The sequence below is a fragment of the Phalacrocorax carbo genome, chromosome 12 (genome assembly GCF_963921805.1).
Source record: "Phalacrocorax carbo chromosome 12, bPhaCar2.1, whole genome shotgun sequence".
Classification (NCBI taxonomy): domain Eukaryota; kingdom Metazoa; phylum Chordata; class Aves; order Suliformes; family Phalacrocoracidae; genus Phalacrocorax; species Phalacrocorax carbo.
The window spans coordinates 1,555,001-1,567,624 of record NC_087524.1 but is presented as its reverse complement, the minus strand read 5'-3'; the positions used below and the strand labels follow the sequence as shown (position 1 = coordinate 1,567,624).

Genomic DNA, 12,624 nt, shown 5'->3' with positions numbered 1-12,624 from the left:
TTTGCTCTAAATATTTCTGCTTTATTACATGGCCCTACAAGACTGCAGGTTTTTCTCTAATGGAAGATAATTTCCAGAAACATACCCTGCATCTATATTTTAAACATAATAAACCCCAAAATATGTCCAGATTAATTTTTTCCTGTCAATAGCTCAAATTCCTTTTTAAAGCTAAAGAAAATTTTTTGGGTTTAATGGAAGGATATTTCATCTGTTATCAAAAATATGCTCTCATAGACATTTTACTGAGAGGAAGCTGTTCCTACTCTGCCCAAACTGAAAATCATTTGAAGTTCATTGTGGAAAATGCCATGTTTCAACCAGTCCTTGGCAGCATGGCTTCCACTGATGATGGGGTAAGATGGATGTGCTTACCCCATTTCAAGGCTAGCTTCTGCTGGGCTTGGAAAAGAAACATGCAGCTCGTCCAGGGGGTGCTGCTGGTGTTACCTTTCAAGCCCTGATGGTATTTGGCAGCTTGACCAGCAGCTCCCCAATGCCACCGGCACTCCACCGATGCCACCACTGCTCCGTAGAGCCTGTATGGAAAAGAAGGGTGGATCTTCTTCTCAAGAGCTGCAGCTGCAGGTAGAAATCCTGCTGGGAGGCCTTAGTCCGGCATCTTCTCTGGCCCTTGTCCAGGGAGCCCAGCCCACGCTCTCCATCCCCCAGGACTGCGGTGCCTGGAGGGAGGGTGTCAGCAGAAACATCAATAACGGTGTCTGGCACTTGCTCACCCCTGCCTGAGCTTGTTGATTCACTGCCCAGAGACAGCGTCTGTCATTAGGAGGCTGAAGAAAAGAATGACACTCATTTCAGAGTCAGATACATCAATAACCTCTGAAGTCCTCCTCAGCCCAAGGCTTCTGGACTGCACAGAGGACTTGCCTTGCCTTGCCTTGCCTTGCCTTGCCAGCAGACAACCCCCATTGCTCCCCATGGACATGGGGGTGGTCGGAACCTGCTCCCATGGATATGGGGGTGGTTGGAACCTGCTCCCATGGACATGGGGGTGGTTGGAACCTGCTCCCAGTCCCTGGCACCAGTCGCTGCACTGGCAGATTAGCAGGAGGGAGCCCATCACAAAGTGCTGGAGCTGAAGCACCACTGCTGTGGGTGCCCACCTCACACAGCCCCCGGCCCCGAAGGCACTTCTGGGGAAGCAGGTTAATGAGTGCGTGGAGCTGAACTTGTCCCTGGTGCTAAGCCTGCTGAGGTCAATGAAGGTACCAAACAGCCCATAGGGTCCTATTCCTGAAATCAAGAGTTATGTAGCAGATGGAAATGCTGCTCCTGCAGAGAGAGCTCAGCACACTACATGCTGTCTCATGGCTGGTGTTTCTGGGCTTATCTCCCCACAGAGCTTTTCAGGAGGATGTCTCTGAACAACTCCAACAGCGGATATTCCAGGAAAAGGGGTCTGTGCTGGGGGTTGTTGGAAATAGCTGTGGGGACCAGCCCTGTGGGGGGTAGAAAATGTCCTGCATGCTACACTACAGCCAGCAGCACCAGGCGCAGAGCTAAAGCACGGTGTATCGATGACTGTTGTAACAGGGGCTTAGTGCTGTCTGTGTGTTCCTCAACGCCAGCCCCAGCTGGAGGATGCCAAGTATAATAGAGCAGCCAGAAGAGCCTAAAAGTGAAAGCCTTTTTATCAGGCCACCTGTTTCCTGGAACTTAGGTCCTGATGCTATAGGTTGATTCAGAAATGGGCAATGCAATGTTCCCAAGTCTAGGCTGAAATACCTTTGTGCCATTGCTGGGAGAGGGAATTTTTTTGGCTTGCGCCATGGGGGGGGATGCTGGGTTTCCCCAGGGTAAATAAATAGAGTGGGGAAGTGCCTCTGAAAGCCATAATTGACACAAGGGCTCTAAAAGGGACGGCTCCCAGTGGGAGACCATGCTGCTTGAAGTTTTCTTGCTCTCCCCTTCCCTGGAAATCACAGGTCATTGCTTGCAGCCACCTCCTCCCCACTAAAACTGTAACCAGCGAAGAGCCATAAAAACACCGAAGCACAGAAAGGCTGGGAATCTGAGCTGATGAGAAAGGGCACGCTGACAAAATGACCATGGCGCATCCTGGGAAGCAGTTTGGAGGGAGCAGGGTGGGACCGTGCAAGAGAAGACCTCCTGGGGGAAGATGGTGAAGGCTGCAGAGGCAGCAGAGGCAGGGTGGAGGAAGGCCCCTGAGACATCTAGCAGCTGTGTGGAGAGGAGTTTACCAGGAAAACTTCATGACACGTGCCGAGGCCTTGCCACCCCGCTCCCAGAAGGGACTCAATCTCTATTGCCCTTGATACTTTACGCCATGCCCAGAGCAAACATTTATTTGCTGGCCAGAGCACCTGGCATGGTCTTTTTCATAAAAATAAACTTTTAAAGGAGACCTGAAGAAGAAATGGAATTATAGACAGTCCTACTTCTGACCCAGGTCCCAGCTCTTCCACTGTTACCTGTGCTTGGCCAGGATGTACTGGTGCTAATCACCGTCCTTCCTGCTCTGTGCCTCAGTTTCCCCACCTGCAAGGTGGAGACGACACAGCAGACGCTCACCCCGCAGGGCTGGCACAAACCCCACCAGCAGTGACTCTTCTGCAATGGCATCAGTGGAGGGACCTCTTGCTTAGCAAAGAAAAAAAAGGGTGCCGAGGTCGAGGCTGGGAAGGAAGATCTCCCCACTTTCCCTTGCCCTGGCAATGCCAGAGGACGGGAAGTTTCACTGGGAAGGCACCAAAGTTTTGCCTTCCTTCTAGGGCAGATGAAAGCGGGATAGCAGTCACATTTGATGTAGGGTGGGTCATACGTAGGAATGAGACCTAAGAGCTAAACAAGAACCGCGGGTCAATGCCACATAAGAGACTAAACAGTTCAGCTGATCTTCTATAATGAGATAATCATATATTTTGTTGTTATGTTTTTAGAGGCTTTTAGGTTCTGCGTTACATAATTTAATTACTGCAAAAAGATCCAGGAGTCAAACATTTGGAAAAAAAACTATTTTGAGGATAAGGACTGCCTTCTTATGAGCACGACTGGGCTTTGCAGGGACAGAGTCTCCCAAGGCCCATTTTAAGCTGGCAGGCATCTGATGAAATGTAGAAGCAACAGAGTGGGGGCCGGAGGGAGCCGGTCTCTTTTGGAGCAACTTCCTCCCAGCACCCCGAAAGTTTTGGCAGATCCTGCTGGCACGAAACCCCACAGCCTGCTTCCCACACTGAGCTGCAAAAAGTCCTGACACATGCGCTAATGACAGCAAGAATGTCTAACATCTGTTAGATGGGAAAAACAGCGAGGCCCCATGGAGATCTCTCTCTAGATCCACTTGCTGTAAGGTCCACTTACCACAGGCCCCTGGCAAAAGTTAGCATCACCCTGCTCTGGCTCTCTCTCACACCCCAGCCCAGCCTCCCCTGGTTCAGGCGGTGGTCCCACACCTTTGCTGCCTGCATCCGGGCCCAGAGATGCTGAAGAGATTCCGGGCCCCCTCAGAGGGGCTACCCTCGGTGATGCCACAGGAGTCACCCATCGAGCGCTGCTTTTGGCCTGGTGGAGCAAACTCACCTGGGTGCAAGCCCATCAGCATCAGTGGAGCCTCACGGGGGCGAGTCCTGCTTGCTCAGCCTGCCTCCAGCACCTGACGCTGCGTGCAGAGAGCACAGCGGTCTGTTTTTTCTCTCTCCCCCTTTCAATCCTGCCCATTTTTCATTCCTCTCGTTCCCTTTTCCCAAACACATGGGTGCAGCGCTGCTTGGAGAAAGCCCATGGAGTTAGTCCTGCTTCATCCTGGGGCAGTTCGGCAGAGACGGTGGTCCTCTGATTTCTTCTCATACACCCTTTCCAAGAAGCCGGTCCTTGGCACTGCAGGGAGAGGGATTATTTGATCTTTATTAATTTATTGAAGGGAAGGAAGACGGTGGAAATTGCAATGAAGGGGACAGCCAGCAAGATGGCAAGGAAGAGAGGTTAAAAATGAAGTCATCATCTAATTGGCCTGCAGTGAATTATTCACATGTATAATCTTTTTAAAAAAAAAAATTCAGCACAAGGCAATGCAAGTAAATGCTGTTCATGTTTAAAAGTCATTTCCATAAGTAAGTGCAATTTCTCTACTGTTTGCCCCTGTTTAATGAAGTGAAATCTTGTTTGCATTCCTCCCAATTTCCCAACGAAAGGCGCCCAAGCGTTTGCACCAAAATTACTCGGCCCAGATTAAAACCCTCCAACACTTTAAAAAAAAAAAAAAAAAGAGAAGGGGGGAAAAATCAGACTTATTTTTAAAATGCCTTAAGTGCATCCCAGCATCCTAATTTATTTTTAGACACTCGTTATTAAGAGTAGTAGTAAGTTTCCCCTTCTCTCTCGCTCTCTCTCTTATTTAAATGAACTTAATGGCAATAGATGCAAATGTCTGGGAGAGGAAAATAGTTAACATTTATTTATTCTTACTGTTGTCTCTTCCCTGGCTGGTGTCATTAGAACAGTTCGTTGCATCCCATTCGCTCCCATTAGCTCTGCTATCAGAGCCACCCAGCACGACTCCAGCACGGCTCGAAGTGCTTTCTGCGGCCCACATAGGGACTACATCATCATCTCTGAGGCACTGGCTTAATGACAAGAAAAAAAATCGGAATATATTGCACAACGATCTGGGGAAACAACAACAAAACCCACCGCCGATGCCGATGTCGCCGCCCGACGCCGTCTCCCCTTGACCCGGGGCGCGCAGCCCTGCCTCGGCCGGGTGGGTGGACAGACAGACGGACCGGCCGTGGCGCCGGGACAAACATGCCTTCACAATTCATTGATCCAGGCAATGTGCAGAGAAATACGCCAATGGGGACCTGGAGTCCTTGGAAACGTGCTCGTGAAGACCCAGCGAGACTGGAATGGGTTCAAACAGCTGCTCGGCACCGGCAGAGCCATCTCCCCCCGTGACGTGGGGCCGCCAGCCGGCTGGCTCCTGGCTCCCTGATGCGGGCAGAAGCTACCAGCCAGGGCTGGTGGCAGGGTGGGGGACTTGCACCCCCTTGCTGGACCAACCCTGGTTTCCCCTGTGCCCCCGCTGCTCCCCAGCGGGAGCTTTTCCTAAAGCAAAGCAGACCAGCGCACATATGTGAGCAACTGCGTTTCTCGGGGCTGCGCGACCCAAGCTGCCGGCTCCAGTTGATGGCACATGTCACCTCGCGTGGTGACCTCGCAGGGCGCATTGTCCCACTGCTGTGGGGATAAGGGGCTTACCCCTAAACCCCCCTGGGCAGCAGGGGCCGAGGGCCAGCACCGGTAGGCGGCAGCTCAGAGAGGCAGGTGCCCTGGTGCCCAGGAGAAGTGGCCAAAACCCACCATCCCCCGAGCACCGGGGTCCTCTCTGACCCCCTGGAAGTGGAGGTGGCCATGGCCCACCCTAGAAGGACAAAATCCCTTTGCAAGCTAGAGGGAGATGACAGCTCCCCTGCCCAGAAACTCTGTGTGGTTTGGGGTCTTCTGAGCCCTCCACCCTGCAGGCGGCACATGGGCGAGGGTGGCAGCGAGCGCGGGAGAGGGAGACCAGGGCTCGGTGATGGCACCGGCTGACAAAGCAGCATTTGGGAGGGAGGACATCAGCATCTGCAGCGCTGACACATAAAAAAGAGGTGGCAGCTATTGCAGGCGGGGATGGAGCCGTGCGAAGGGCCCTTCCCCCCTCCACAAAGTTGACATTGTCTCCCGTGATAACTTTTCTGCTGAGGTAGGAGACACTTTACTGCAGAGTTGCACACAGCAAGTAGCTGCCCTCCCCCCCCCGCCCCTTCCCATCCTCTCCCTCTCTCTCTCTCTCTCCAGCATCATTTACATCCTTAATTAGCTGTAATTCTGCAGTGCTCATTAGGGAAGGACTGGAAAATATCAAGGAGCCCACAAGCAGGGGGCTTCGGGGAAGAGGGAGGAGAAGAGGGATGGGGGCATCAGGCTGAGAGGGGATGCCCGAGGCTGGATTGTGGAGTAAGGGGCCAGGAGCTACTGGCTTAATTCAGGTGGGATGATTACACTAATTTGGGAGCACCGATCCAGCGATGGGGTTAAAGAGGCCACAGCGTCCCACCCAGAAAGGCAGAAGACTTGTCCGGGGGATAGCGTCATCTCACCAAGAGGACTTGTTCTTACCTCCTTGCTCGCAGATGATGTCTCTCTGCTGGGTCATTCAGTGCCCCACGTTCTTGAAGTCAACGGCCAGGTGGAGGAGGAGGGCAACCTTCCCCTCCAATGCAGGGAGCTACACAAACTTGTTCTCTGCTCCAGCCTCGCAAGTAATTATCCAGCAAAGAGGTTTCTCTGGAAAATTGCAGCTGACTGGGATAAAGCGCTTCTGCCAGGTGTGCCACTGTGCAGCAACCTTTTGGCTGGAGGAAAAACAACCCAAAAGTGATCTAGAAGAAAATCTGAATGAGTGCTTAACTGTTTTTTAAAGCAGATGCTCTCCTGACTTGACACAAGGAGGGGTGAGCATCCTGAATTTGACTTCAGTGACCAATAAAATAACCAACAAGCAAGAAATTAGGACTTGAAACCATAGTCAAACTTTACATTCCAGGTTGTTGAACGAAATATATCCTTCAACCCCAAATGGCCAAACATTGTGACGTTTTATTGTTGGTCCATATATTTGATATAATTACTTTGGGGACCAGCAGCAGATCTGGGCACTTCTAGTCTGGACGCCCTTTCACTCGGAAGTATACAAACACAGAGAGCACCAAGTCCTCCCTCTGCACAGCATCAAGGTACAAGACCATTAAGGACATACTATTGCCTCCTTGCCTTAGCTGGAGAACAGAGAACAAAGAGATCAAGTGAATTGGGCAAGGACATAAAGGAAATCTGTGTCAGAGCCAGGCGGTGACCCCAGATTTCCTGATGTCTGTCTGTGAATTGCTAGTTTCAAGCCTTGCAATTCTGGGCACATACTTGGCTATTTTTAATTCACTGCCTAGCTGTATCTTTGCTTGAGGTTACATGTGCACGTAGAAAAGTCTGTCTGGGAATTCAGTGACGTTCGTGAGGATGGTCTTTGCAAGTCCCTCCTCCTACTTCTCCCTTTCTGGCAACAATGTGAGCCTACAGATTGAGCTGTGATGGGGTGTCCACCACAGACTCAAATGGCTACCAGAGCGTGTGGGATTATTTACAAATATATAGAACCATCAGGGATGGGAAAGACCCTTAAGCTCATCAAGTCCAACCGTAAACCATAAACCTTGCTTTAAGTGCAAGCCCAGTTACTTAAACCTTACAGTTTCCTCCCAGGAGGGAAAATGCACTGCCTTCAGGACAAATGCTTACGCAAAGCACGATACCCTGACAGAAAACACAACGAAGGGAATCTAGGTGCCCTGATCCCCTGTGTCTGACTCTCAATATGACAAAATACTAATACTTACACTGTCGAGAAATTCGTAACAGGAAGGTCCGTGACGGAGCGGAGGTACTTCTCAGAGGCGACGCGTTGCGCTCATATGGGCATGTGCGCAAATGAGCACTGGCACATCCAAGTACCTTCCTCTTTTATTAACATCTTCAAATTCCTGTTAGTGTTTAGATGAAACTTGCCGTAACAGAGAATCAGAATAAGCAAACGTGCCAGAACAAGTCACGAGAAAGCCCCGGAGAAGTACGGACTTTTTAGAAGCGCCAAAGACCTTTGCAAAACAGCATTTCAGTGATTTGTATCATTGGCTCTGAAGCCCAACACAGGTTAACTCCCTTCACTCTTACCCAAGACAACTTATTTACATCATTCAAGCAAAGAGAAATCTGGCCCATCTTGCTGTTTTTACGTCTCCCTTTTTCTGTAGTGTTTCGTACATAGATTTCTAAGGCCTTTACAAACAAGATAAAATTTCCAGCTCCACTCTACATGAAATCCTGGTTGCAAAGAAGTAGCAGCGGAGCAGAGACTGCCTGGATCTCCTTGCAGTGCTTTAAGGAGCAGCTTCTCAGCACTTCCAAGGGACCATTTAGTCAAGGTTCCCAATGACAAATTGACAATGACAAACCTTCAGAATGGATTTTTTTTCCATTACCACTCTAATATTCGAGAAGAAAGAAGACGATCAGGAAAAAAAAAATGCTAGATCCACATGCCTATTAGACATGTTCAGCCGGTACAAGGGAAGACGCCTCATCATCATGTGGCTGCAGAAGACAGGGTGCCAGCTGGCTTCGAGGCCTCCCTCTCCGCGGCCTTAGCTCTGCCCTCGTGATGTGGGCAGCTGGCAGGACTCTGCAGAGGGTAAATACCCACTCCCAGGCATCCCCAGAAGAGCTTTTGGAAGTGGAAGGAGCTGACTGTGGCTCTTGCATGGCTCACAACTGCAAAGGGCAGCTCCTGGGCAACAGCTCTCACTTGCAGGAAGGCGTCTGCACTCTCCCGCGCACAGCATTCAGTGATTTCCTCCAAAATGGCTCAAAAGGGTCTTTTGCAAATTGCTCGTTAGTGGGCTCTTTGATACCTAGAGTACCAATGACTGGCGTCATTCGCACAGCCTATTTGCCATCCTTACATTTTCCTCTACTTCATCCTTCTGCCTGAAAGCTCAGAGGAACAGCGGGAGCTTGCCTTTTGCCTTGCAGCATTAGTCAGAAACCCCAAGCTCAGACAAACTGAGTCTGGGATGAAGTGAGGCTAAGCAGATGCCTAGAAAAACAGGTGAAGTATGAACCACAGATACTCAGCTATGAGCCACCACTCCCGCAGTTTGGTTTCAGAGCCGGCTGTACAGCGGCTGAACCAAAGGCGTGAAGTTGTGTTGCACGCGACTGTCGGAATCGGCAGCAAATCCAGCCTAGGCTGATCTCCAAACGGATACAAGTAAGGAGGAACAAGCCGGCACGCACAGAAGCGAGCTCTTTTGTGTGTGTGTGTGGACAGGCATGTGTGTGCGCACATTTACATTTTCGTGTGTGTTGGGGTGTGCCCGATCCTGCACATGCAACCCATCCTGCGACCCATCCTGCGACCCATCCTGCGACCCATCCTGTGACCCATCCTGCAGCCCATCCTGCGACCCATCCTGCGACCCATCCTGCGACCCATCCTGTGACCCATCCTGCAGCCCATCCTGCGACCCATCCTGCAGCCCATCCTGCAGCCCATCCTGCGACCCATCCTGCACCCCATCCTGCAGCCCATCCTGCAACCCATCCTGTGACCCATCCTGCGACCCATCCTGCAACCCATCCTGCAGCCCATCCTGCAGCCCATCCTGCAGCCCATCCTGTGACCCATCCTGCGACCCATCCTGCGGCCCATCCTGCGACCCATCCTGCGACCCATCCTGCAGCCCATCCTGCGACCCATCCTGCAACCCATCCTGCAGCCCATCCTGCGACCCATCCTGCGACCCATCCTGCAGCCCATCCTGCAGCCCATCCTGCGACCCATCCTGCAGCCCATCCTGCGACCCATCCTGCGACCCATCCTGCAGCCCATCCTGCAGCCCATCCTGCGACCCATCCTGCGGCCCATCCTGCGACCCATCCTGCGACCCATCCTGCAGCCCATCCTGCAGCCCATCCTGCAGCCCATCCTGCAGCCCATCCTGCGACCCATCCTGTGACCCATCCTGCGACCCATCCTGCGACCCATCCTGCGACCCATCCTGCAGCCCATCCTGCGACCCATCCTGCGACCCATCCTGCAGCCCATCCTGCGACCCATCCTGCGACCCATCCTGCAGCCCATCCTGCGACCCATCCTGCGACCCATCCTGCGACCCATCCTGCAGCCCATCCTGCAGCCCATCCTGCAGCCCATCCTGTGACCCATCCTGCGACCCATCCTGCGACCCATCCTGCGACCCATCCTGCAGCCCATCCTGCAGCCCATCCTGCGACCCATCCTGCGACCCATCCTGCAGCCCATCCTGCGACCCATCCTGCAGCCCATCCTGCAGCCCATCCTGCGACCCATCCTGCGACCCATCCTGCAGCCCATCCTGCAACCCATCCTGCGACCCATCCTGCGACCCATCCTGCGACCCATCCTGCAGCCCATCCTGCGACCCATCCTGCGACCCATCCTGCGACCCATCCTGCGACCCATCCTGCAGCCCATCCTGCAGCCCATCCTGCGACCCATCCTGCGGCCCATCCTGCGACCCATCCTGCGACCCATCCTGTGACCCATCCTGCAGCCCATCCTGCGACCCATCCTGCGACCCATCCTGCGACCCATCCTGCGACCCATCCTGCAGCCCATCCTGCAGCCCATCCTGCAGCCCATCCTGCGACCCATCCTGCGACCCATCCTGCAGCCCATCCTGCAACCCATCCTGCAGCCCATCCTGCAGCCCATCCTGCGACCCATCCTGCAGCCCATCCTGCAGCCCATCCTGCGACCCATCCTGCAGCCCATCCTGCGACCCATCCTGCGACCCATCCTGCAGCCCATCCTGCAGCCCATCCTGCGACCCATCCTGCAGCCCATCCTGCGACCCATCCTGCGACCCATCCTGCGACCCATCCTGCAGCCCATCCTGCAGCCCATCCTGCAGCCCATCCTGCGACCCATCCTGCGACCCATCCTGCGACCCATCCTGCGACCCATCCTGCAGCCCATCCTGCGACCCATCCTGTGACCCATCCTGCGACCCATCCTGCGACCCATCCTGCGACCCATCCTGCGACCCATCCTGCGGCCCATCCTGCAGCCCATCCTGCGACCCATCCTGCGACCCATCCTGCGACCCATCCTGCAGCCCATCCTGCAGCCCATCCTGCGACCCATCCTGCAGCCCATCCTGCGACCCATCCTGTGACCCATCCTGCAACCCATCCTGCGACCCATCCTGCGACCCATCCTGCGACCCATCCTGTGACCCATCCTGCAGCCCATCCTGCAAAGTGCGCAGATGCCAGGAGAGGAAGGGGTCCTCCCCAGGCTGCACAGCGCCTAAAGTGTGGGTGAGAGTCTTCGGCCAGCTACTGAATACCTTGAGGCGTCAGCTGTAAGGGTTTATTTCCAGTACAGAGCATTTCCCCCGCTAAGAGTCAATGAAACCTTTTCTGCAAACCTCTCTCAGGCACCACACAGAGAATGTGACACCAAGGAAACGTCGGGGAAGAGTTCTGGTCAGGCAGGCTATGGTAACCTGGGGAGAAAGCCTACCCCATGAAAAGAGACTGCTCGTGTAATTTGCAGAGATACTTGGATGACTGAATAGCATTGTTCTTCACTCCCACTTCGCAAATATTCTTTTGGTTTCCAGCAACACTTTTCTCCATCTCCCTAATTCTTTCACACGAGCTTGGAAGAGACGCAGATTTGCTCCATGCAAGCTTTCCTGGTGGTATCGCCTGTAGCGACTCCCGCCAGGAGGAGCTGGGAGGAGAAGGGCTCTGAACTGGCCCAGCCTGCATCCCCAAACTGCTTCACTGAGGCTGCCTGCAGCGCTGCAGCAGCTGGGACCCTGCCAGCCTCCGCTGGCCCGCTCTCCCCTCCGCGCCCCTGCCCCAGCTCTGCAGCCAGCTCAAACCCTTCACCCAGGCACAGCCTCCTGACGGGACTTTGCTTCCTCTCTGTGGCCCAGGTCCAGGCACAGTTCTGGAGCATGTCCTCCAGAAACCGGCCCTCTCTCAGCAGTCAAAGCCAAGCCTAACAGTGCCTCCTGCTGAACCTGCTGGCACGGCCAGCGCCTTGCTCCTTGGGCATCCTGATCTTTCCCGCAGGGACTCAGGCAGTGACAGGCAGGGAGATTGATAGCAAGGAAAAGCAGCAGATGAAAAGTAAACTCACACTACATAAATTCTTAAATGATTTTTATAAGGACACAACATTGTAACAACTTGCCAAGAACAACACCGAAATTATTTCAAGGTTTCCCATTTGTTTGTAAAGTGAATATTGAAAGTGCAGGCAGCAGTCTCCTCGCGTTCCCCTGGGAACTGTTAGTGTCCGTAGTAACGAGGTCATTCCTTTTTTATTAGGAGAAGGGTTTCTGTAAAGTTAAATGTGCTGACAGCCTCTTGCCTTTGATGTTGGGTTTCACCTCAGTCCCTCCTGCAGATATTGCTGCTCCTCCCTCGCAAAGACACATCCCTGACAAACAATCTCCCCTCTGTCTTCCCTCCTTGTTTGTTTAGATGCATGATAGGCAGCTCTGTTAAAGGGCAGCGCACGAAGGCGGGCTGGTGTTTCAGTGGACGGGAGAGATGTGAGAGATTTGGTTGCTGTAATTAAGTCAGTCGTCATTCTCCCAAACTGCCGGGACTCAGTACCCTTCATTTTATTGACCAGACAGATAATTGCAGTGACAGCAGTCACAAACCCCCCAGTTGCAGTTGCACTAAAATTGCTGTGGTGCCACGTTCAGACAAACGCGGGACCCACAGAGCCCTTGCCGCAAAGCCCGGCCTGGAAGGGGGGGCGGGGAGCAGCACCCCAGCCCCAAGCCTACCCCGGCAGGGCTCTCCTTGCCCTGCGGCTACAGAGACAAGTCCTCCCCCTCTGCAGAGCGGAAAAACCCTTCCCCAGGAGGACACACAGGAATCCCTGCCGTTGCACCATCTCAGTTATCACAGCCCCTGCTGAAGCACCCTCCCCGCCCGGGGACCTGGGCATCCCTGCAGAGTGGCCTCCAGGCACCGCGT

General features: G+C 53.4%; 1 long non-coding RNA gene across 1 annotated transcript; it reads right to left on the bottom strand.

Annotated features, from left to right (window-relative positions):
* Nucleotides 1-226: 226 nt before the first annotated feature.
* On the bottom strand, nt 227-7,657 carry LOC135315545 (uncharacterized). Its single transcript, XR_010375035.1, has 6 exons — nt 7,416-7,657; nt 6,142-6,377; nt 4,447-4,604; nt 3,562-3,858; nt 2,554-2,823; nt 227-683 (listed from the first exon to the last, which is right to left on the bottom strand). It is a non-coding gene; the product is annotated as an uncharacterized LOC135315545 (long non-coding RNA).
* Nucleotides 7,658-12,624: the final 4,967 nt, after the last annotated feature.